This window comes from Pezoporus flaviventris, unplaced genomic scaffold, assembly GCF_033815535.1.
Source record: "Pezoporus flaviventris isolate CSIRO_AGI_PZ_B2104156 unplaced genomic scaffold, CSIRO_AGI_Pfla_v1 ptg000007l, whole genome shotgun sequence".
NCBI classification, from domain to species: Eukaryota; Metazoa; Chordata; class Aves; order Psittaciformes; family Psittacidae; genus Pezoporus; species Pezoporus flaviventris.
The window spans coordinates 58,369,380-58,396,127 of NW_026892555.1; positions in this window are offsets into that span (position 1 = coordinate 58,369,380).

The window sequence follows — 26,748 nt, forward strand, 5'->3', positions numbered from 1 at the left end:
ATGATTTGCTTAAAATACTTCCAGTTAACAAACTAGTCTTCTAAAATTTTCAGACCTTTAAAAGGTTCTGTCCTCAGTTTTTTACATTTTAAACTTTTTCACATTTTAACATTTTTACATTTTAAACTAAAAAAAAATATATAAATTCTCTAAGTACATTTTTTTCCTTATCATTACTTTCCCATCTCACTGTTGACCAAATCTTGAACATAGAACAAAGAGTTAAATGTATAAACTCAGAGCTCAGAGAAGTGTATTTGTTTAACTGCTTCATTCTTTATTTTGTTTATTTCAATGGCTTCTATGAATTATTCAATATGTTTTAGGGTGGCCTAGAGAAAATGTTTTCTTTTAAAAGGCTTATTTCTCAGACATTCTTTTAAGTGAGTTAGATGGCAACAAAGTTTTAGAAACTATATTTATAAATATGGAATGATTTAAAAAAAAAAAAAACTAGCTCATTCAAAAGTAAGCAATACTGTATCAATATAAAAAGACAATTAGAACTCTTGACCCAAACTCTTTCTTTTTTTGTCTCAGCACAATTCACTTCATTCAAAGATCATCTTCATGTCTAAAACCAATTTCTGCTGAAAGACTGAGAGAAATCTGATGCTGAGTATAATACAGCACAATTGCTTCAGTTTATGCCAAGCATTATACTGGTCAAAGAAAACCTATAGCAGTAAATAACCCATCTAAAAATGCATTGAAATTCACCTTGGCATGCAGCTGATATCTTTATCCCTTTTGTCCAGGAAAAGAAAGAAATATCCAAGAATTTCAAGTGTTGCCCAACGACAGCAGCAGTTATCTTCAAACCCTAATTGAGTGCATTATACCAAAAAAAAACCAACACAAAAAAAAAAACCACATTTTAACACACTTCTCAAACATTTGCAATTTCTTTTTTTCTCTCGTATATCATAGCCTTATGAAAATCATATTTTGCTGCCTAAGAAATACGCACATTGTTGCTTATTTGGTTTATCAATATTATGTAGCTGAAACCCTGTCAATCTAAAACATTAAAAGGAAGAATTAGAAACAATTACCTCTATTAATAAAATATCTTGGAATATTTAATAATAACTAATATAATAACTCATTCCATTATGATCTAGGCTATTTAAAACCTAAAACGGCGTTGAATTTGATTCAAATTTGGCTTATCAAGCTTTCTTTGCTTATAGAATCATAGAATCTTTAGGGTTGGAAAGGACCTTAAGATCACCTAGTTCCAACCCCCCTGCCGTGGGCAGGGACACCTTACGCTAAATCATATCACCCAAGGCCTCGTCCAACCTGGTCTTGAACACTGCCAGGGATGGAGCATTCACAGCCTCCCTGGGCAACCTATTCCAGTGCCTCACCACCCTAAATCTCTTACTTTATCTGAAAAAGCATAGTTAAGAGACTCTCTGACAAATTACCAAGCAGTTTTTTGACACAATGATTAACATTCTCCTTCCAATATACTGTGGAAAACACAAAGACATGAAGATGTCTTCATTTTCCCCTTACCTTTATTTATTCATTAAGAATAGCATGGGTTGAATAGGAATTCCTATCTTCCGGAGCTGCTTTCCAGAAGCTCTAAGTGCAGATTCATTTCCTTATGTTAAAGGATAGGAAAACTTGTATTCAGTGGAAATTAAATGGTTAGGCATTCACTGTTGGCCCAGATCCAGGGGCTAAATAGCCTCCAGTCCACCCTTAGCTAAACTCAGAAAGAGCATGAGCTGAGTGCAACACTGGCAGAAAAGTGAGATGTTTGTGAGAAGAAATTAAATCCTTTGGCAAATGCACGGACAAAATCTTGAACTCATGACTTGATTCTTACAAATGCAAAAGTCACTGAGCAAAATTAATCTATCTTTACAAAATTCTTTGAGGAAGCTGTTTTATTCAGGGTTTGGGTTTTTGTTGTTTTTTTTTTACTTGTTTGGTTAAGATGGTGAATAGGAAGTTCTTTACAACTGACATTTATTTCAGCTCTTTACTTTTGATAGTATCTCATAAATACTTCCAAGTTTCTAGATATTGTGGCATACCAAAACTCAATTTAATTTGACTATGAAATGTATTCTTATGGTTATTATTTTTGGTTAGCAATAGTAACCAAGCAGTCGTGATAAATATAAACATAATTAATACTGTTTATATTTACTTATACCTAAGCCTACATTCAATAGACATTTCTATCTTAAAACTATTATCTGAATTTTTATTACATACAAGTCCCAGACATATAATTTAACTGCACTGAAACTTTAGCAATAAAACTCTCTCCTCTTCTTTAAGATTTTTAGAGCCAAATGCAATAGGCTAGAATCCACAGTAATCAGCAAAGTTTTTCTGCTGTCACTATAGTGCATGAAAGTCTTTACATACTAAGGTCACGGTTCTTAAACAAGATTTGCAAGTTGCAAATATCTAGTTAGGAATCCATGAGCTGGAAATGCGCAGCTATAAAATTTACCAGTCTAAGAGCTCAACATTTTCAATGTGTGAATCTGAGAGGATTTATGAAGTTGTATGTTAGTCCTGAGCAGATGTCAACTGCCAGCTTATAGTTATGTCTGATCTTTTTGTTTAAAGCCACAGCTGTTCTGTTAACTTACTTCAAGAAGATGTATAATTTGAGGAAGGATGTCAGGACAGAAGGACACAAGAGGTTTTCAAAGAATTTAGGGGGCAAAGGTAAGTTAAGATATACCTTTTTATTATCATGACAAAAACATGACCAAACATTTTGAGGCTGATTTCTATTTGTCTTTAATGCATAGCCTGAGAAAATCCTACTCCTGATAAGGAGTACTTTAAAAACTGGGAGATCTAAGGGTTCATATAGTTCACTAGGTGACTAAGTGTGAAGAGTGGAAGGGCCGTTTTTTCTTTCAGGGTAATACTACCTCAAGATAGTCCATGCATTACATTTTAACAACATTATATGTACTGATGGACTAAGAGTTCACTTTCAATCTTACCTTCTTTCCAGTGATACTAAAATCACTAAGTACTCACTGTCAAACAATTCATCCTTTTTAATACAGAATCCCTTGTATCACAGTAATGTTACATGTAATGCTTCAAGAGGAGAGTTTCCAAGACTAGACAAGACAGAGTTCTTCAAAACACCATGAACTATGGACTTTAATCTTGGAAAAGTTGAAAAGGACAATATGTAGCAATAAAGTCAATTTTAGTTTGGTTTTGTTTTAAAAGTAAATGGCTCTGCAATTGTAGAGCTAGTTCAACATATATATAGTGTTATTTCCACCCTGTAAAGCATTTAGAATTCTTAGGTCATAAATGTAATGCAAAGCAGGAGGTATAGTTGAATGTAAATTGCTCAGGTGAGTATCCTGAGAGAGGACGCCTTCAACAGCTGAGCAGGGGGAAGCTCAGCATCCAGGAGCCTCAACTCAGAGCAGTAAGAGCCAACAAGGGAGCCTCAAATCTTCGACAGGACCTGCCCAGGAGCCAGCAGGTCAGCTGACATGAGCAGCTGACTCACAGGGGGCGGAGCCAGGAGGGGCAGCACCAGCCCTGATTGGGTAAAAACCTGCCTCAGGGAGCGAGAGCGACCAGGGCGGGTCTAGGCAAGTTGCACGGGCAGGTGAGCAGGATGGTGAGCACTTGCCTAATGACCAGGGCCCAGTCTGCTTTGGCTCTGCTTTGGCTCCGCTTTGGCTGCCCCAGTGGTGGCCAGCGTAGGCACCCAGCCAGAGCCGATGAGAGGGGAGGCTGCAGTGCAGAGCTCGGGGTGTAGAGAGTGCCTGCACTGGTCTGGTGAGGGGAGGGTGCACAATGGGCAGGGCTGCACTCGGTGCTCCCTGGTGGAGGTCCTCCTGCAGCAGGTGGCTGAGCTGCGGGATGCTGTTAATAGACTGTGAGATGTCAGGGAAGCTGGGAGAAAGCAGGAATGCTTGCTCCAGGCCCAAACTGTGCAGGGGCCTCAAGCATCCACTGTAGTTCATGGAGGAAAGAAGGGGGCCATTAACCTGGGAGCTGGGAAATAATAACAAAAAAAAAAAAAAAAGACAACAAGAAAAGGAGGAAGAGGACAATTAAAGGCAAGGGGCTTCCTCCTAAATCTGTTGTCCCCACGCAGAACCGCTTTGCTGTCCTGCAGGGGGCTAATGAGGAAATGCACTCGCACCAGAAACAACCAGCTGGTGCATTCCTAAAGAAGATCTCTACTGGTGCTGCCAGGAAAAAGCATTGGGTCATAGTAGTAGGGAGCTCTGAAAGGAACAGAAGCACTCGTCTGCCGTCCAGACCCCATCTCGAGGGAGGTGTGTTGCCTACCAGGGGCACGGATCAGGGATGTGGCAGAGAGGCTGCCTGCTCTAGTAAGTCCCACGGACTATTACTCAGTTCTAGTGATCCATGTGGGTGCTAGGGATATAGATAGCAGTAGCCTGGGGAACATAAAGAAGGACTACAAAGCCCTGGGAGAGGTGGTTAGGGGCTCTGGAGCTAAGGCAGTCTTTTCGTCAATTCTCCAGGATACAGAGGAGGACCCTAAAAAGGCTAGGAAAATTGGTCAGGTTAATAAATGGTTAAGACACAGTATTACTCTATAAAAAAAAAGTTTCTTTATATAAAAATATTTATTAAAATTTATGTGAAATAGGATGCAGGCTGCTTGTCCAAAGGATTTGGACATATTTTCCTAAATATTCTTTTGTGGGCCAAAAAGAAATACAGTCTGTTTTATGAGCATTCTTCTCAGCTCCTTGTCTCATATTTTTGTTTGTTCTTTTGTACATTGGATCTCTAAGAAATTTAATCCTGTTTTGTCATCTGATAAATTTTAGTTGAATATTTGTGCTTTCTCTATATAATGTATGATATTAAGTTAGGAATATATGCATTCTGTAATGTGCTTATTGTCAGACAGAATTTATGGAAAAAGGAAAGAAATCATAGAACCATAGAATAGTTAGGGTTGGAAAGGACCTTAAGATCATCTAGTTTCTACCCCCCTGCCATGGGCAGGGACACCTCACACTAAACCATGTCACCCAAGGGTCTGTCCAGACTGGCCTTGAGCACTGCCAGGGATGGAGCACTCACAACTTGCCTGGGCAACCCATTCCAGTGCCTCACCACCTTAAGAGGAAAGAATTTCTTCCTTCTATCCAATCTAAACTTCCCACCGAATTGGACAGGCAGGATTTCCCCTTAGTGAAGCCATGCTGGCTGTCACCAAGCACCTTGTTGTTTTTCATGCGCCTTAGCATGCCATCCAGGAGAACCTACTCCAAGATTTTGCCAGGCACAGAGACTGATTGGTCTGTAGTTCCCTGGGTCATCCATTTTCCCCTTCTTGAAAATGGGGGTTATGTTTCCTTTTTTCCAGTCGTCAGGAACTTCACCTGACTGCCATGATTTTTCAAATGTGACGGACAGTGGCTTAGCAACTTCATTTGCCAGCTCCTTCAGGACCCGTAGATGGATTTCATCAGGTCCCATGGACTTGTGCATGTTCAGGTTCTTAAGATTGTGTCAAAACAGCTCCTCTCCTACAGTAGGCCTAAGGTCTTCATTCTCACAGTCCCTGCATCTGCCTTCCAATACTTGGGTGGTGCGGTCAGAGCATTTACCAGTGACGACTGAGGCAAAGAAGTCATTAAGAACCTCAGCCTTCTCCAAATCCAGGGTAGCCACTTCTCCTGAAAATTTCCATAGAGGGCCCACGTTGTCCTTAGTCTGTCTTTTTATTTGCAGTGCTGCACTTCCTTCTAGTTGGGACGCAACACTCCCAAGCTTGTAGCAGGTGATCCTTGAATATCAACCAACAGTCTTGGGCCTCCCTGCCCTCTAGGGCTATATCCCATGGAACCTTCCTAAGCAGGTTTCTGAAGAGGCCAAAGTCTGCTCTCTAAAGTCTGATAAAGTCTCAAAGTCTGCTCTATTTTCTATGAGGAGTCTTTTTTTTTCTTTTTTTTAAATTAATCTATGACATAAGCTTTACTGATCACTTAGTCCAAATAGCTTTATTCATTTTCATAATGCTTCTGTGGCTTATAAGAAATTCCCTATAAACATCTACTTAGTCACTCAATATCATCCTTTCTGTCTTCTCTTAACAGGCTTTTTTCCTATGACAGCTGAGAAAAAGCTAGCATAATTTTGGGATGCCAAGATCATTCATGCTGATCAATACGTTCTCACTATTTCCTTGCACTCCTCTTGCTGATATCCCGTCTGCTACCTGCTATGTTATATTTGTAAGCTTTATAGGAGAAAAAAAAAAAAAGAGTTTTCATAGTTTCAAAACAATATTATCCTGGTCTGTGTTTGAGGTTCATGTGTACAATAATATAAATTGTAATATTTCATAAAAAATTTACCATCTACTGAATGAGTGCTTGAGCAGGGTGTTCTCCACTGTATAAGGGAATTGTGTGCTACCACAACATCCTTCACAAAAGAGTATGACCATTCTGAAAGTCACACAAACAAATCCAAACGTGAATAGAACGTTAAGCAATTATCACAGAACTGGTGTCCTTGTTCATACAAATATGACTCACCGGTAAAGAAATAGAATAAAACTCTCAGTTCTTTCAATCAACATTCAGTTCAATAGTAACAGATGTTATATGATTAAAAAAATAAAAAAAAAAACAAACAAAAAAATACCTAAAAATATTTTACATCTCTCTGATATAGCAGGTGAGCATCAAAGGCTTGAGATTTCTGTGATGTTCTAGATGTTCTGCATATTCTAAATTTAGTTTTTCTTCAGTAATCACTCTTCAATATGTGAATCCAGGTATACTTAAAATGGAAAAATAGAGTAGGAAAAGTTGAAGTGCCAGCCAGGCTGCAAAATAACACTATTTTTCTTTTGAGAGACACCATTTTACTTTTAGAAGTGAACACTGTTACCTGGGTGCCGGAATGACTAATTAGTGAACCACATGATACAACCCTGCCAAACAAAATGACAGCCACTGTACTCATATAGTAACCATTCAGTTTGAAGTGGGGTCCTTACATGATGCTGTATGTCTAGTTGTGGAACAGAGACCTACAAACTCAATAAGGCCAGCATGCTTTACTGAATTCTAATAAAATTTCCTTTTTTGTTCTTTTAAGAAATAAACAAAGTCTAATGATGTGAAAACACTGAGATGCTGCGTGAGCTTCCTCTGATACCTTCTGGATTACCTTGAACAGTCATGGCAAGGGTGGCTCTACACATGCTGTAGAAGTGATAGCTCAAAGCAAACACTGAAGTCCAGATCAAGGACTCCTTGGTATATTATTATAAACTAGCCTTGGGAGTGAGCTTTTAAAGCCCATCTATCCAGTGCAATAGCACGTGGAAGAGCCATTGTGATCAAAATTCTCATGGAACCAGAAAGCACTGGTGCCTAATTACATTCCTACTGAGAGGCAAGGCTTTTCTGATTTAATTGCTTTTCTTAAAGGCTTCAGCTACTGCCATCAAGCTGTCTTGTGTACCCAGAGCTGGTTCTGAAAAGTGAACTTCACTACTGCACACTCCACACTAGCAAAATCATACTTGGATATAAACATTAATTTATGAAATACCCCCATAGCAAACCGCAGGTTTCTGCAAATGTAAGATATGAAAAGCTGCTGACTTGTTTCTCTTTTTCACAAAGGTATCTATGATCAGATCCCCCTACACATCTTAATACAGTATCAGTCAGTCATGAAAAGTTAACACCAAGTTTCAGAAGAATAAGGTTTCAACAGAAAGGAAAACCTATCTTTGCATCACTAAGATGAATTATATTACTTATTTGACATATACAGTATAGTTCTAAATAGGGACCAGATAGCATAGAAGTTTAGGGACTTTGTTCTATCAAGTTTACTCAAAACCTGTTACTTTATCTTGTAGACACCTTCTCTGGTACCATTATATGCGTGTTTACTTCCCTGAACCAAAAACTTTAAAAGAAAAGTATGCTAGAAACACTTTAATTTTAATTTAGTTTTGAGTAAAACTAACTTACTGCCACTACTGGTGCATTGTCCTGTGGGCAATCAGAGCTGCACTCTGGTCTTGCATCCAACCCTGAGATTACAAAACCTTTTTCATATTGCTGTCTGTTACCCATGCACATTTTTTATTAGTCCTTCAAGCAAAACATCCCAAAATTCTCTATAAACCTTCTAGGCACAGAGGTACCACATGGATTAGCTCATGACATTCAAATTCATCCTTTTATATTTTGGTCTCTACTGTATAGCATCAAGAAAGATTCTGTCAGCAACAGTCACCTTATCAGCATAGATTTCAAAAATTACTTTTAGATATGTGAACCTTTGGTCCTTGCAGCTATGAAATTTGTATTCATAGTTGGGGAGCATTGCTTTCTAACGATAATGTCCTATTTAATTTGCCCATGTAAAAAAAAAATTCAGTACATTTCCTAACACATTAGGTGAGACAGAGTTTCTTGTGTCCAGGCATAAGAGGCACACAGGTTTTTACCATCATTAGCTAAGACTTAAATAACCTTGAGATTTTTACAAACTGTATGCGATGCAGAATGACAATGTAATTAAAATGTTGTGATGTGTGATTTGTATAGACTGCATTGAGAGCTGTAAACAGATTAGCTACATGACTTGCACAGGTTGCCTGCAATGAATTCTACTACTCTAAATAATTACAACAATTAAGTTCTAACACAGATTGTCTACAGAATATTTTGGCTCTGACCAGATTAAGTGCTAGAATGAATAGATTTACACCAACTTTCACAAAGTGAAAGGCACAGAGTGAAAGTGAAAGGCACAAAGTGAAAGGCACTTTCACAAAGTGAAAGTCCCTTGCAATGCAAAATACAAGAAAAGTTAACATATTTTGCACAGTACAGTGCAGTCACAGCTCAGTCTCAGTGGGATAACCTGCCACATTCTACCATATTTTAACATGGTGTAAAACGACGTGACCTCATTTGTTTAAACAATGGCTGTGTTATACTGCTTAAATATGGCAAATCTAAACACAGGATATGCCTAGTCTGCCAGACAATTTAAGTTCCCCACTTATGTCTGGTCCCTCAGTGAGGATCTCAGAGTAAACCACGGGTTAGTCACTGTATAATGAGGTTAAGGTCAATAGCTCTGGACGGGGTTAGCCCTTACAAGAGTGGATGCCACCCTTCCTCTACCTTATTCTGGAATCCAGGTATGGTACAGATATAAAGCAAGGGTGAGATTATGGGGTTACTTCTCGAAGCACCCTAAGTGCTTGACAATGTCAGCCTTAGCTGAAATGATCTTTAGATTTCAAACTGAGGTACAATAGTGGCCTAAAACACCAACAGCTTTGCTTTTGCCTCAGGGATGCATGCTGAGCACATACTTAATTTCATCCTTGTGCTAATTCCACACCAGAAAGTTTTTCAAAAGCAGATACACATACAGCAAGAGCACTGCCTGCCAGCCAAAGTAAAGAGAATGTTAGAAAATGTTGCAGATGGAAAGAAGGCAGCACATAAGAAAGAAGAAAAGTAAATAAGAACTTTATGAAAACTAAAGCTCAGTTTAAGCTTATGGGGAAATGAAGGGATGTGATCTACATTAGTGAAGATCCCAGATTATTTTAGCAGTTTCACCGGAAAACCAGGGAACCTGGTTACAAATTCATCCACAAACCTGAAAGCAGACCAGGCTTTCTCACACATTTGTAGCAAGTGCTTATGCAAGGTTAGGACTCAAATATTCCAGCACCCGCTTATCACCACACACATTCTCGTTCACCATAGTAGTCTATTCAAACACAGTATGTAGAGGCTTTCTTGTCTCACAAAATTTTAAAATTATTATTATTTGTTTTAAAAGACTATTTAATTTAAGTATCTTTCTTGTGAGGAAATTACACATGCACATAAAAAATTAAACATAGAATAAATTAATTGAATATGGTAAAATAAGAATTCAGTTTTGTTTCCTTTTAACGTTAAGAGTCTGATGAAAGGTGGGAGAGGAGGCTGGTAGGCTGGGAGAAGAAATCTAGTGTGATGCTGGAGATGTTCATTCTGTTATCTACAAAAGAAATAAAGAAGCCTGGGCCTTAGCAGGGAATAAATAAATAAATAAATAAACAAACAGAGCAGAAAATAGGCTTCCAGATATGAAAGCCGTGTGGAACTCATTTAGACTGACTCTGTCACCAACCTCACACCATGGTGTAATAAAAAGCCTAAAACACAGGTATAAATCACAGAAAGGAAAACTGTCAACTGTGATATTGTTAAGATAAGCATAAGCCAAGGCAAAACTGAATTATACCTAGACACTTAGACTATAGTTTTTCCATGTGTCAAAGAACAGTCTACATTAGAAAAAGGATGCTTCCAAAATGAGGAAAGAAAAAAAAGTCAAATTAGATTCAGGAGGTTTTCTGAGCTGCATAAAAACTGAGGCTACATATGAAGTATTTTCTTTGGTTTACAGTTTTATACCACTGTAATATTTGAGCAATCTACAATTTACATGCATACTTATCCTATGGAGCTATCACTCTTCTTAAAGGCAGAAAATTACTTCTTCAGTTACTCTTAATTGCTAGTGCTTTGTTTATTTATGTGTTACCCTTTACTTCCCTTGTGTTTGTTTCCTCTTTTTCTGGTACATCCATCCCAATACCCATGTGGTTAGTGTACCATGACTAGGTTTCTCACCTCTCTCTATTGGTCAAATAGAGAAGGAACAAGAAACAAAAGATTAGTTATAGAAACAGATCTAAAACAGGCTATATTACAGGAGTCATTTTTCCCTAGTAAGAGTTCATCTGACCCACTTGGACTGTGTTTCAGGCAAAACTGGTAAGTGGGAAGATTGAAGAATAAGTGTATACGCAAATCAAGCTTTTCTCCATCATCAGTATTTAGAAACAGGAAAGACTGCAGACCCCTATTACTCCAATTAATCTAATTTCCAAAGAGGAATGAACTTCTGGTGACAGGGTCTTGTGTCTAATGTGATATCAGTTCTGTTCATAATACCTTCACAAATTCATAAGCTGATTTATGTGTCTCAATTTCTTATCTGTTAAGCGAAGATAGTAACATTCATGCTACTTCACAGAGGTTTTAAAAAGCTGAATTCAAGAAAGTGTGAGCTTTTTAATAATGTGATGATGAAAGAAACATAATATTCCAGTAGGAATTCCACCTCCTGCAAAAAGAAGAATCAATACCACTTGTAATAATAAGAAGAAATATGAAATGAAGCCTACTAAGATCACAACTTTATATAACTAACAATGTTCTTCAGTGGAACTTCAAATTCTAGTTCTGTTTTTGCTTTTTCTAATCGGTATTTGCTCCATCCTTTATACTCCATTCAGGAAAGCCAGTTAAATTCCTTTTGGAATCAAACAATCCAAGCAAGAAGGACCAAATGGACTTGGTAGAATTCAGTCTGAAACCTAGAATTAAGTCAATGTGAGCTGCATCTAGAAACAGCCAGGGAATGATGACAAATGGTAAGAACTCAGTCAGAATTCAAGACAGGGTATTGATGGTATAGAGTCTACACACATATTCTAAGATGGTCAGGCAAGAGCACTACTGAATTCAGGTCCATGCTAGCAGAGATGTACAAGGCAAATTTAGAGCAGTTATCAAACCAAACTTGAAGAGAGTTAAACAGCTGAGACAGGAGCAGGAATCAGAAAAATTGAAATTAAGAACTATGGCAGTGGGCTGAACCTTTAACAAATGCTTTAACAAAGCTTTTACACATGTTAGGTGGCTGCTGACAGCCCTGACATGAGCTCTGAGAGCAAGTTTCCTGTGTGCACATTGTATATCTATGCCATAGTAGGAAGCAGAGACTTAAAAATCTGTGAGAAAAAAAAATCTGAGACAAAAGGACCACACTGTAGTAAAATGTTTGTCTTAGAAGTTATATAATATCTCTGAAATAAAACTAGTTTTTCATCCCCAATCAAGAGAAAAATAGGAAGCATATTGAGGGCATGGCAGCCGACATCTCTTGTCATTTGTTGTGCACAAGTGATACTGCCTACGGCAGTTGGATTTACATAGGTTGTAAAAAACCTTTGAGATCATCAAGTCCAACCTTTACCCATGACTACCAAGACCACCACTAATTGTTTCACTAGTGTTTGTGGGCGTGGGAGTATGAGTGGATAAAATCAGCTTTCCTAGATATTTTGCATAATGGAATCACCTTTCTCTTCCATAAGGGCTCACACTACCATTTCTTACACTAATTTCCTGTGCACAAGCCCGCATTTCTGAAAGAAAGAAATTTAGATGTACAGGTATTATTTTGCTGGTTCTGATAATGATGCCCAATTCCATCAGAGCAGAACTGCACCATGTGTTTTGTGTCTTGTCAATAGCTGAATGTGGAAGTAATGACCACTTGATAATGACTAGGTCACAAACTCGTGAAAGGTTAGAAATCCCTTGCAGAAATTATTTGGCAAAGTATTTTGACATGTGATATTGAATACGCAAATGTAATATAAAACATGTATGGATAATCCAGCTGTTGTAAAAGAAAATAGGTCATTGTGAATTACTGAAAAATATAGATAATGATTTACTACAGTGACAGTAGTCAGACAGCTACTTGTTTGGCACACTGTTTTCCTAATGACATTCCTTCTTCTTAAGTAGAAAAGATATCACATCAACAGGGCTCAATCTAAATTCATAAGATAAAAATATGATGTCAAGTGCCCAGGAATCCCAACTGCCAAAAGCTGGTATTGATGAAAGGATTAAAAAAATTAGAAAAATCAGAGGCAATCATAACTATTATGAAATACTTCCTGTGTCTACTTCCAAATATCTGCCTGCATTTGGCTGCTGGTAGCAGAAGCCAGCAAAGTCGTGGTGACTGGAAGACCATTGTATGAGGTTGCTTCATGAAGGGGAGCTGAAGCAGTCCCCCAGACCTGGGGGCAGGCGTATGCTTCCCATCCTATACCAAACTAAACACAGCCCATCTCAGCCAACACTCTGCAGGATGAACCTCACTGATCTTCAGTGCCTTTTCATTCATTTGGTAGTTAACATGAATGAATATACTATTTTAATAATAATGTTAATAATAGCATTAATAATAATGATAATAATAATAGTAATGTTACAACCATTTTCACAGATTTACCCCATCTCCTTAATGACTGAGGGAAAGATATCTGAAACTTGTTATGGTGGAGCGGGCCTCCATTTTTGCATTGCAGAACTGTTAAAGCTGGCTGCAAGAATTATTCATATGCATTGAAACAAAAGAGATATGAACCAATAAAACTGAAACTAAATCTTCACTAATTAGCAATAGCAATTAATCTGTATGATGTAACTGAAATAAATGTGAAAAAGAACAAAGTCTTAGGTTAAATTAAGCAGGGAAAAATGGACTATCATAATCAGTGCCACAAAACCAACCTATAAAACCTGTGAAAAATATACACCTTTAATTTTATGTAGAACCTTTACTTTTTGTAAAATTTTATAAACAGGTAAAACTGTTTGGTTACAAGTGATAAAATCATCTGAATGACTGACAGCACTAAACCCATTCTGTGTCACAAGTATATACGTAACTTAAGGGGCACAGAAAAGAATAAGTCCAACTTAAACAGGGAAGATTTAGTTTGGATATGAAGAAATTCTTCACTATGAGAGTGGTAAGGCACTGAAGCAGCCTGCCCAAGGAAGTTGTGAATGCTTCATCCCTGGAAGTGTTGAAGGCCAGGCTGGACAGGGCCTTGAGCAACCCATTCTAGTGAGAGGTTTCCCTGCTCATAGCAGGGGGGTTGTAACCAGATGAACTTTAAGACCCCTTCCAACCCTAACTATTCTGTGACTTTATGCTATGATTCTATTTTGAAATACAACATAAGTAGTGTAAAAGGGAAAAATAAGTAAAGTAAGTTTATGGGCAAATATTTTTACATTACTAATCTTGAAATAAATTAATCATACCTGTGAGATCTGTTCCTAGTTCTAATATGGGAGTAGTAGTTTTGGAGTTGTGAGTTCACTTTATGGGACCCACAAATGTGAGCAGTTAGTGCTTAAAAATTTTCATTGGATATGTCTTCTGAATGATATCTCATTCAAATATCTCATAAGAAGGAAAAGAATTTACTAATAAAATTGATCTGTAGGGAAGGAAGCTCAGTGGATTCAAACAGCAGGTCAAAACAGGTCGTTCTCTCCTGGCTCCAACTAGTTCTACTTCTTTCTCTTCCCCTTAAATTTTTATCTACTTGAAGAGACTAGAAGCATATGAATCCTAAAAACACTTTTGGGAATAAAATATTTGATAGTCTTAAATAATACACTGAAACAAGTTGCAACTCATAATTTTCAATAGAAATTTTCCATGTTAAAATGAAATGGACATCCTCCCCCCTCTATCCTGCAAATACACAAACACATACTGTTTCTACACCTGAGAAAGGGGAAGCCTTCTCTGCCCCTTAAGTAATGTATATATTTTTGGCACAGAATGGGTTTAGTGTTGTCGGTCATTCAGATGATTTTATCATTTATAACCAAACAGTTTTGTGTGTTATATACTGTTAACTGGGGGAGCCTGCCATCCATTCCCAAGCTAGCAAAGAGATTATCTACCATTTGAAAGGAGAAAGATTTCTGGTTTTCTGTAATATAGAATATGGTTCATGACCTTTTATGTGACAACCTTAAATTATGTTTATTGAAGACCAGTAATGACAGATTCTATCAACCAAGATTTGAAATGGAATCTGAAAGCAATGACAACAAAGTATGAAGTGTAGGTTTAACTTTAATGCTTCCTTCAAAATTTTCATATATAATATTTATATGATACATGCCTTGAGAAATACTTATTCAGTTGTTGCATTACCTGTGCACCTGTAAAAAAAAAAAAAAAAAAATTTAAAAAACCCAAACAAAGCAAAACGAAACAAAGCTTTCACAAACTACTTTTTTCTTAATGAGTATGGATAATAATTGGCCTGAAAAAGGATTATTTTCCACAGCCCACATTTAGCGTTTGGTAGGAATTATTTGCACCTGCCAGAATACTTGTAAAACAGATGGTCAAAAGCCACAGTCATTAATTTTTGCATTAGAGACATCCAGGTGGTAAAATTGTGGGTAATCTGCTGAATTTTTGTCCAAAGATCATTTATTCAGTGAAGGTAGAAGTTTGTTTCTATTTTAGATTTTTTTTAACCTGGTACAACAGACTAATGATATATCATGTTGCATTATATTGCCTTCCATGTAATCTACTATATTACAGCATGCCAAGATATCTAACTTTCATAGTGCACCATGAGGCAATTTAAACACAACACCAAAACTTCACACAGAGTCAGTGCCCACTTCCTTCCCACTTACTCTGAGAGAGAGACCCTCCATCCTGGGGAACTGTGCAAGAGGAATAAGCAGTAGTTATTACCCTTGTAGCCATACTCAGGTGTACCTGAATCTTGCCCCAGGTCTCTCATCTGGAGAGATGATGATTCCTTGATAGTTGTTTCTTTTCAACAATAGCTGTTGTCATTATCTAGTGCAATGGGATTACAGATTGTGTTAGATTTGTAGAACCACCAATCTCTCAGAAGCCCCAACTTCAGTACATTTCTTGGAGCATTTCCTTTTGTTTCAATATGTATAAGTTTGCACTGTGCAGTCTTTTTCTGACTTTCCATCTTCAATAAAATTAAAACTTAAATTGTGACACAGAAAAAACTTCCTCTGCTAATGATGCACAGTACAGTCTGGTTTATATCTGGTGCAAAAGTCTGTTCCTAAAGTGCTCAATGAGTTCACGTTTTGAATATTGTACATGGTTCTGGGTCAAACTACAAATCTATCAGGGTTGAATATTAATCAAGCTGACCTGAATTTTAAAAGTTACCTCTTATAACTGCTTTTAAAACTGCTTAGGAGTATCTTAACATAAATAAAATGACCAACTAAAGGTACAGATATAGACCAGCTTCTTAAAAAAATAATAAACTAATAAAATCTAATAAAATATTCCTCTATGTAACATCCTTTTTCTTGTGTGTGATAAATGTATGGCAGTTGTCCATATGTACCATGGAGGTTTCTATACTCAGAAGCCACACTCTTATCTACGCAAGCAAAGGAATCATTTTAGGCTTGAGCCTAATGAAATAATAATCACTGGGACAGCAGGTATAATTGCTGATAGCTATTACTATGCTACCCCATTGGAGTATATGATTCTATTTTGATTGTTCTTTTTCCTGCTTGGCAGATGGCAAATTGTCTTAATTACCCATTCACACTCTAAAACCTCTTTAACCTCAACCAGTTGTCTTCTTGAAGACCATCAAGCAGAAAACATGATCATTCAGCTGAGCGTGATTATAAAGTGTGCCTTTCTAATCATGCAGCAGTTTACCACTCAAAGCAATATTTATCCTATTACTATAGTAACAGTAAGCACTGTCTCTATTAATATAAGCAATCTTATGACGACCCATGTCTTACTATTGATAGCAAATTTAAAACCAGCCTTGCAAGTCTCCACTGTTTTCCTCCACTCCTCCACCCAACACATTGTGAAATATTTCTGCTTTCTGAACAAAATGTAAGCTTTCTTAATTTTTTTTGCTCCCTTACCAACAGCAATAACTATGAATGGCATTCCACTTGTCCTTATGATGTGATGAGCATAGGAATTTCACCACTGACAGTTGTCATTTCTTCCTCAGACACTGTATTAACTTTGTAGTTCTTGAAAGGGAAAGAGCGTGTTTCATGGCTCAAAGATTAATGATTTCAGTGAAATAATTCTGTGGAGTTAGGAAGTTGTCATAAACCACTACCCAAGCTCTTTATTTGTTTTTCTCCCACTTTTTATTTGAGGTGTAATACCAGGCAAAGGCCAATTTAGTTGACACTTAGTCGTCACTTTAATGTCCTGTGGGACTCACAAGCCTGCTACAGCACATAGGTAAATTCGATAAATACAAAAATCAGCTTATTGGCACTGATCAAAAAGTCTAAGATTTTCACAAGCATGAGGACTCTTCTGACAGTAGAGGGAACGGAATAATTTGCACACAAAACAACAACAACAAAACCCAACAGCTACAGACAATGGCCCGTACTATAGTTCAAGGCACTGCATGGGACTTTCCTCTACATGGATTTGACTTGAGTTTAGTACTACTGTTCGTTAGAAAATGTCCAGTGAAAATTTATTTCATAGGTGTTAAAATGTTTTCCAGGGATGCAACATTATTTTCTTCTTCTTTTTTTTTTTTTTCCAATGAAGACTTCTTCAAATTCAGAAGACTCTCTGGTCACTTCCAGTATGGCATGCAAACAAATTCTGAAATCTCACAGATGCTGTGAAACAGTGTCATTACCTTTTAGATAGTTATGTAAAAAAATACCATTTTTTTTAATCTTCACAATATTGAACAAAGCTCACAGTAATGCTATACAGAACTTCTGAACACATAAAACATAGTCATAATTACATATGAATTATAGAAACTTTCTCAAGTGTAGAAAATGATTGAATGTGAAATTATTTTATAAGCTAAAAAAAATAAAAATTTCATATCTCATAAATGTAGTCATCACTTTTCAACAAGATCAACGATCAGTCATTACACCTCAGAAATGGAAGAGCAGCTTTAAAATATTTAAATGTTTGAATAGAACACTATTGTGCAAAGATATTTTTCCTACTACCTGACTAAGCATTCTACATATTTAACCTCCTGCCAATCTGGTTTTCTAGTCTTGTTTTTCAGGAAGCAGCTTTTTAGTTATACTTAGTGTAGATGATTGTGAAAAATCTAGTGGAGCAAGAAATCCTTTGCATGTTCCTTGAACATCTTCACAATTTTAGGAATGTCTACATTTCATATGAAAGCAGATGAAAGATGTTGCAAAGTGAGGTTGACATGAAAACATGATTTACTTTCTTAAAACTAATGTCTTTGGGATTACAGCATTTGTTCCAGATGAGAGAAGCAAGCTTAAACTTATGCCTGCCCAGTTCGTACCATGATCTTATCATCAGACCCTGACACCTTCCTGAGCATCATTGCATGACATGATCGGTCTCTAGGTAAGCACAGGTGGAGAAACCTGAGACGTTTTTCTCAATTGCAAAGAACAGAGATCTATTTCAAGTTTGTCAGACCATTTTCCAGCTCTTCATCTTGGTTTCCCTCATCTGCTACCAAAAACTCACCTGGATGAAGTTGAAAATACTAATAAAGTAGGTCACACATTTTTGTGTTAAAATCTCTTTAAAAAAATCCTCTCCATGTAAGAGAACTCTTCTTAAGAACGTCTTCTCAGTCATGCTCTGAACACTACCATGTTGAATTAAATATAGTGCAACATCAGCTACATTATCTACTGCTACTAAAGAGGCAAAACCAAGATAAAAATATAAAAATAGCAAACACAGAAAAGGAGGCAAGATGGGTGTAGACTGAAATTTCTGAGTATATAAACTAGACATCTTTAAAGGATACCTTCTTTTCCATTCCACTTACTTGGCTGTTGCTGTTAATTAGATGGAATTAGGTATTCCATCTGTTGTACAAAAGATATTTCCAAGTTCATCTGTTGACCTGTTACTAAATTATATACAGATTTTTCTTACACAATGAAGAGAAAAAGACTCATTAATCTTGTAAAATCACATGAACCTTTAAAAACTAGATTATGTTGCAGTCATAAACTTAACATTCTGTGCATTTACATAATGTATTTCAGGATTCAGGAATGCCACTGCCAACTTGATTTCTCTCATTGCATTTAGTTCTTCTTTGTGTCTGCTGAGTAAATTAACAGCTGCCTCCAGCAAACACTTTCCAATGTATGACACCATTAGCCCCCATACATGTTACACTTATCGAAATAGCAGTAAGAACAATTCCTGTATAATCTCCTGAGACACATACCCCATTTTACTGCCCAAGTACAGCCCAGATATCATCTCTGACAAACCCCACTCAATCCCTTTCTAAAATTTGGCATTAAAGTCAGAACATTTCTTCTTGATTTCCCACACTGGCTTGAATTTATAGTTACAAATGAAACACAATGATGTGTGAAATCAAATGTGCTCTAGAAAACATGATTACAAGTAATTCCCAAGGTGCTACATTAAACCCTTAACAATGGCAAAGAGAAGCAACTAAGTTTTCTTGGTTGCGGAAAAAATCTCAAAACTAAACCAAAGAAAGAACAAACCCAGCAACAACAACAACATACTGAAGCAAAAAACTTTTTGTCATGATCTGTCAGACTTTCTCTACCACCAGCACTTTGGGCAGGTTTCTGTATGGTGTTATTCATTTTTGTTTGACACTGACGAATAAAGTTTATGATGTTCTCCACATGACTCTTTCTCAAAACTGTGCTCCCTAGCCAATATACCCCTAAAAAAGAAGCTATTCTTTCCACCACTTTTTTCAGTGATACAACAATAAGAGATAGAGAAAGAGAGAAATAAAAGATTTAAGACAAAACAGGAAAATAAAATAGCATGACCCAGCCATAAGTCCTTGCATTTCCTAGTTGAAACAAGGAAGGTTAAAACAGCTACGAATGCAGGAATTTTACTTTAAAAACTCTATTCCAAGTCATCCTGCATTTTAAAAATAACTTAAAAAGCAACAAAATAAATATGTTTTAACTGATTAAATAATTTAACTGAAAATTAGTTGTAATAAATGATTTCCAATGTTAAAAAAAGGATTTTTGCATTTCCCTTCTCCAGAGTATGCTTTCATGTTTTGTTACTCCATCAGATTTTATTGTAAACCTTTCCTACAAAGAGCTTCTTCCCCTAACACAGCATACATACAATATCAACAAAGTTAGTCTGCTTTACAAGACAATCTCCATTGCTTATCAACAAGCTTGACTGTAACCCAGTTCATGTTTTCCTCATCTATTCTCAGCTACAGACTCTGTTGTGTGATTTGGCATTTATAATTTGATATTTCCTACTTTAAAAAGAGTAACATGGACTGTGTAGCAAAGTTTTGTTATGTTCTCCTTCCTCTTCTTCCTCTCTATCACTTCTCCTCAACATAAAATATCAAATAGCAACCAGCAAGAGTATGAAAGATGGTTTAGGTCTTCCAGCACAAAAGTGACTTCTATACTCTGCTATGCACGCACAGAATTTAATGACCTGTAACAGAAAGAGAAGTAGGAAGAAAAATTCAAGCATGATGACTGAAATAATTTTTCTGTGAAACTCACAGATCCTGACACAGTCCAGGACTAAAAGACAAAATCAAACACAAAAAAAACACAAAACAAACAAACAAAAAAACCTATAAATAAACAAATAAATAAACCCCCTAAAGCCACTGAAAATAAAAAAAATCAATAAAAACAAACAAATGAACAAAAAGTTGAGGTATATATATTCCATCTTTTGCTTTCATAGTCAAAAATTACATCAAAGTAGATACGTTATACCTGCCTTCAGTATCCAGGCTATTTCTACTCAGTCACAGTCTCTTGCTTCAGGGCACTTTTTTCTGTCTGTATTTCATAAAAGATCTGGAAACTGAAGCAGTCTCACAGCCTGCAAATAATGTATCCTATGAGGAAAAAATATGCATAGCTTATTCACAAATGCAAGCACTGCCTCTGCCTCCAGGCCCTTCACAGTGCCTGTGCCTCTATTTCACCTTCTATCTGCTCTGCATGCAGTGGGAGCTATCTCTTGCTCTGCCACAAACTGCAGTATGGGCGAGAGGAACCTACCTTTTAAATAAGGAGTCCTGTGAAGCACTAACAGTGTGTTATAACTTTCTTATGCAATTTAACTCAAAAGCCAGCACATTAGCTGCCAGCTCAATGGTTTGTAAGGTGTTCTGGGTTTATTGTGTCTAATGTATTTCTACATTTCCAAAACACAGACAATATATAACATATAATTATTTGAGACACCACGGCTGGAACTCTGCCCAAACAATTGCAAAAGTAATTACACCAGCTAACATCTATATAAGGCCTAGCATACTAACACTGTGACAATCCTAACCTGTTTCTCTGATGCTGTGAAATCTGAGCTACTTCTTAAGGTAAGCGACCATATCTCTCACTTGTATAAAGATTCAAGAATACATAATTCAACAACAGAGGAGAAAATCAGACCAGGGAGATGACGTGGGTTCTGTGCCAGGTAGGTGAGTATAGCACCTTTCACTTGGAGATCCCACCACATCTTATACAGCTGTGTGTAACTGTGAGTTGCCACTGCCACAGCAGCTGCTTGTTAGTGTGTGGAATGGTGTTCTTAGACTAGTACCTAGCGAAAAGACACATATATAATTTAAAATAATAAAGCCCTCACAACTGCCACTAATTGGCTGCATTCTCTGCAGTTTCAGCAGCAAGGCTGCAGACCTCAGAGCCACTGAGATTAAATCTTTTTCTAACCCTAGAAGTCTTTTACCCAGGTCGGAGAACAAAGTAAAGGGTTCAGTGGAAGGGATCATGCTCTGGTGCTGTCTGTCCCATCCATCTTCACAGGATAATTAAGGACCTAATTTTTTAAGGCTATCAGTCTGACATCTTCCATCAGTACTAATATTCACTTGAACTTTGTACTTTATTTTGTTAATAAGAAAAAAGGAGCAGGAATCAAAAAGGGAAAAAGAAACCTTGCAGAGTGAAATGAAACGCTTCAGAAGAATCATCTTATTTACATCTGAAAACTGACTGAATTCCAAGCTGTCAGTTTCTATTGTTTTTCTGACTTCACAGTACATGAAGCAACTGGCAAATGAAGTTGCTAAGCCACTGTCCATCACATTTGAAAAATCATGGCAGTCAGGTGAAGCTCCTGACAACTGGATAAAGGGAAATATAATCCCTATTTTCAAGAAGGGGAAAATGGGTGACTGTCCTGGGTTCAGCATTATCAGTCATTTTTTCTCCTTCTTAGTAGCTGGTGCAGTGCTGTGGTTTTGACCTTCAGCCTGGGAACAGCACTGATAACACCAATGGTTTTGTTGCTGCTCTGTAATGTTTACTCTGAACAAGGATTTTCTGAGTGTCATGTTCTGCCAGGGAGGAGGGGAAGCCGGGGGGAAGCAGAGACAGGACACCTGACCTAGACTAGCCAAAGCGGTATTCCATACCACAGCACATCATGCCCAGTATATAAACTGGGGCAGTTACCCAGAAGGGCTAGATCACTGGTCAGGTCAGGTTGGGTATTGGTCAGCAGGTGGGGAGTGGTTGTATTCTCTTCCCTTGTTATTTCCTTTATCATTATTATTATTATTGGTGGTAGCAGTAGTGATTTGTGTTATACCTTAGTTACTAAACTGTTCTTATCTCAACCCATGGGAGTTCCATTCTTTCGATTCTCCTCCCCACCCCTTGGGGAACAGGGGGGAGAGGAAGTGGGGGAGTGAGCGAGTGGCTGCGTGGTTCTGGGTTACCGGCTCAGTTTAAACCATGACAGTTCTTTCTGGCGTCCAACGTGGGGCACGAAGGGTTGAGATAACGACAGATCTGACCAGAGTGCAGGCCACAGTTTGCTTTTACTTGGAGGGGCGTCCAGTACACTTGGAACCAACTGCCCCAGGGGTGGAAACACAGCCCTACCATTTGCCATGGACTGATCCAGATGGTGCTGGAACGGACAAGCTTCAGAACACCTGCAATACATTGATGACATTATCATGTGGGGTGATATAGCAGAAGTTTTTGAGAAAGGGAAGAAAATAATCTAAATCCTGCTGAAAGCTGGTTTTGCCATAAAATGGAGTAAGGTCAAGGGACTTGCACAGGAAATTCAATTTTTGGGGAATAAAATGGATGTCACCAGATCCCCACAAATGTGATGAACAAGATAATGGCAATGTCTCCACCAACTAATAAGAAAGAAAAACAAGCTTTCTTGGGTGTTGTGGGGTTATGGAGCTGCTAGACCCGGGTCGAACGACCGGTTTGCATGTCAGGACAACTACGTACCTCTACCAGAGTTTCCTGTTGTGCACAGGGGCAAGCGATATTGGCACAAACTGGTCCTCTGGTTTAGCTGCAGTGATTGTCACTGTGGTTGGAGTGGCTGCAGTATCTGTTGTCAGGGTTTGGGTAGCTGATGTACTTGTCGCTGCGGTAGGTGTAGCTGCTGTGCTTGGAGATGAAGTAGCTGCACTCTCTGTTGCGGTCGGAGTTTGAGTAGGACAGAACAGTGACCAGGGGAATTACAGACCAGTCAGTCTCACCTCTGTGCCTGGCAAAATCTCGGAGCAGATTCTCCTGGAAGGCATGCTGAGGCACATGAAAAACAACAAGGTGCTTGGTGACAGACAGCATGGCCTCACTAAGGCGAAATCCTGCCTGACCAATCTGGTGGCCTTCTATGATGGGGCTACAAAACTGATGGAAAGGGGCAGAGTAGTTGATATCATCTACCTGGACTTGTGCAAACTGATCAACAGTGTCCCACACGACATCCTTGTCTCTAAATTGGAGAGACATCAATTTGATGGATGGACCACTTGGTGGATAAAGAACAGGATGGATGGCCATACATGAAGGGTTGTGGTCAATGGCTCAATGTCCAGCTGGAGATCAGTAACGAGTGGTGTCCCTCAGAGATCGGTGTTGGGCCTGGTCTTGTTCAGCACCTTTATTGGTGGCATGGACAGTGGGATTGAGTGCGCCCTCAGCAGTTTTGCTGATGACACCAAGCTGTGTGGTTCAGTTGTTACACTGGAGGGAAGGAATGCCATCCAGAGAGACCTTGACATGATTGTGAGGTGGGCTGGATGCCAACCTTATGAAGTTTAACCATGACAAGTGCAAGGTCCTACAGCTGGGTCAGAGCAATCCCAGGCACAGCTACAGGTTGGGCAGAGAAGAGGTTCAGAGCAGCCCTGCGGAGAAGGACTTGGAGATTTTTATAGGTGAGAAACTTAACATGATTCAGTAGTGTGCGCCTGCAGCCCAGAAAGCCAAGCGTATCCTGGGCTGCATCAAAAGGAGCATGACCAGCAGGTCCAAGGAGGTGATCCTGCCCCTCTACTCTGCTCTTGTGAGACCTCACTTGGAGTATTGTGTGCAGGGAGTACTTTGTACAGTTCTGGTGTCCTCAACATAAAAAGAACATGGAACTGTTGGAACAAGTCCAGAGGAGGGCCACAAGGATGATCAGGGGACTGGAGCACCTCCTGTATGAAGACAGGCTGAGAAAGTTGGGCTGTTCAGCTTGGAGAAGAGAAGGCTGCATGGAGGCCTCATAGCAGCCTTCCAGTATCTGAAGAGGGCCTATAGGGATCCTGGGAAGGGACTTTTCATCACTGACTGTAGTGATAAGACAAGGGATAATGGGTTTAAAATTAAACAGGAGAAGTTCAGGCTAGATATAAGATATAAGGAAGAAGTTCTTTCCTGTTAGGGTGGTGAGGCACTGGAATGGGTTGCCCAAGGAAGTTGTAAACGTTCCATCCCTGGCAGTGTTCAAGGTCAGGTTGGACAGAGCCTTGGGCGACATGGTCTACTATGAGGAGTCCCTGCTGATGGTAGGGGAGGTGGAACTAGATGATCTTAAGGTCCTTTCTAACCCTAACTATTCTATGATTCTGTGATTCTATGAAGAAGGAATAACACAGTAAGACTTTATTTTTACCTTTAAATAGTTATTCACTGAGTAATTTTTTGAAAGCCAGTTTGGATAGATTTTTAAAATTAGTTCTCTGAGACACAAAATAATCATGCCTATTTCTTTTATTACTTGAAATTATGTAATTAAAATGAAAAGACTCTTCTCTGAATGTATTCCTTTCTCAGTAGTGATATTTCTTAATCTTACTGAGATGGTAAAATAGGGATGTAATTAATCCACTGTCCCTTTATCAAGACCAATAAACAGAGAGCAATAAAATATAATCTGATTGAGCCATTATCTCAAATGAATATTTTATCATCTGTTAGAAGCTAAATCATAAATTATTTTTAAACAGCTTTTTAATAAGGTGAAAGATAATCAGGGCCTCCAATGAAGTGCTGTAATGGCTAATTTGAATAATCAGTCTTTTTTCTGCTTTTTAACACCCTTGAAAGTTCTTAAATGTTGCACCCCAAATTTCCTCTTCACAGTGTCAGGAAAAGTCATTCCTCTGATTGCAGATCAGGCCCATATTAACATTGACCTGCAATCAGATATTCTCTCAGTGGTCAGTATTTGTAATGAGCTTCACATAAGCAGTGGAGGTTAATCACAAACTCGGTGGTCATAAATCTGCATTAATATGGAGTACTAATCAAGCTCAAATACTGCCAGACCTTTTTAGTGCTAGAACAACAGATCATACTCGCTTGATATCCCATTGTTGGTTCATATTTTCCATTATGAATTAAGCCTGAAGGTGCATATTTTTTATTACAGTATCTAGAACACTAAGGATACCGAATTAATAACAAAATAATTTGCTATTAATTATTAATTTAATTAATAATTTATAATTATTTTTTATTAATTATAAAAAACATCAATATCAACACAAAATACTACAGAAATTATGCTTCTTATTTTCCATTCTTTCCAGGATTTTTCAATTACTTTTCTACTTTTAAGAGCCAAAAATCTAAAATGAGTGTCCTAATCTCATCTTTCTTGAAAGAAATCAATAGCTGCTTAATCACCCTGTAACTGGTACTAAACATAAAACTAAATTCAGTGAGAAATAGAAATGTAACATTTTCCACTTGGAAAGTAGTGTGTATTCAAACTACTGTTAAAGCAGTGTGTATTCAGTGTTGTAAAATCTAATCCTCACCCAGGATAAACTGGAATAATTTTATTCACTTATTCTAGGTCAGTTCATTTCTGTTTTAGTTAGCTGACCAAACTCACATCAGATCTTATTCTTTCCCATGAGTGACTGAGTATTGACAAATATCTGAGCACTTCTAAATGCTAAAACAGTGCACACTCCCTCCAGTAAGACTATTGCTCAAAAGGAGCTTTGAAATCACATTTACAGATGCTGACCCTATGAACTTATATAATAAATTAAGAGTGTCAGGAATAATATCAAGTTAGGCACAAATGGCTTTTGCAAATATTTTTTTTATTGTAACAACTTTTACAAGTATACTTTCAAACACTACAAGCATTACCCTAACTAATAGACAAGGTTATCAATTCTTAGTACTTTCACAGGGCTTGTCATAATTGAAGCACTCTACAATAACTAAATAATCAATCCTTACCACTGCTTAAGTAGGTTGCAAAGTTCCAGAACTGAGGCTCAGTGACCACAGGTATTTCAACCTGCTCTGAAACTAGTAGCAAATGATATTACCTAAATGCAACATCTCATTCCAACCAAATACAAGAGCAGTAATTAAAGCAAAAAGACAGTTCTGTCAAAAATATAAAATTAAAAGAGACTCTTACACCTCTTATACCTCTTTGTTACATCTAGCTTTAGTCCTTTTTGAGAGCTACAATCTTTAGGAGTCACCTCCAACCAAACAGTTTTTTGCACTGTACTCGCACTACTACACATAAGATGAGAGTACAAAGGACGAGTAATTTAAAAAAAACAGTTTTCTACTTGGAAAGCTATTAGCTCACTCTTCTGTATTCCATTGTCAGAGAAATAAATAAAGGCAAATAGAAGTAATTTCTGCTAATACAAACTTGGTGGCTAGAACCAACAATCATCTAACACTTCAAAAAATTGCTAAGTAGCACTTTTTCCTT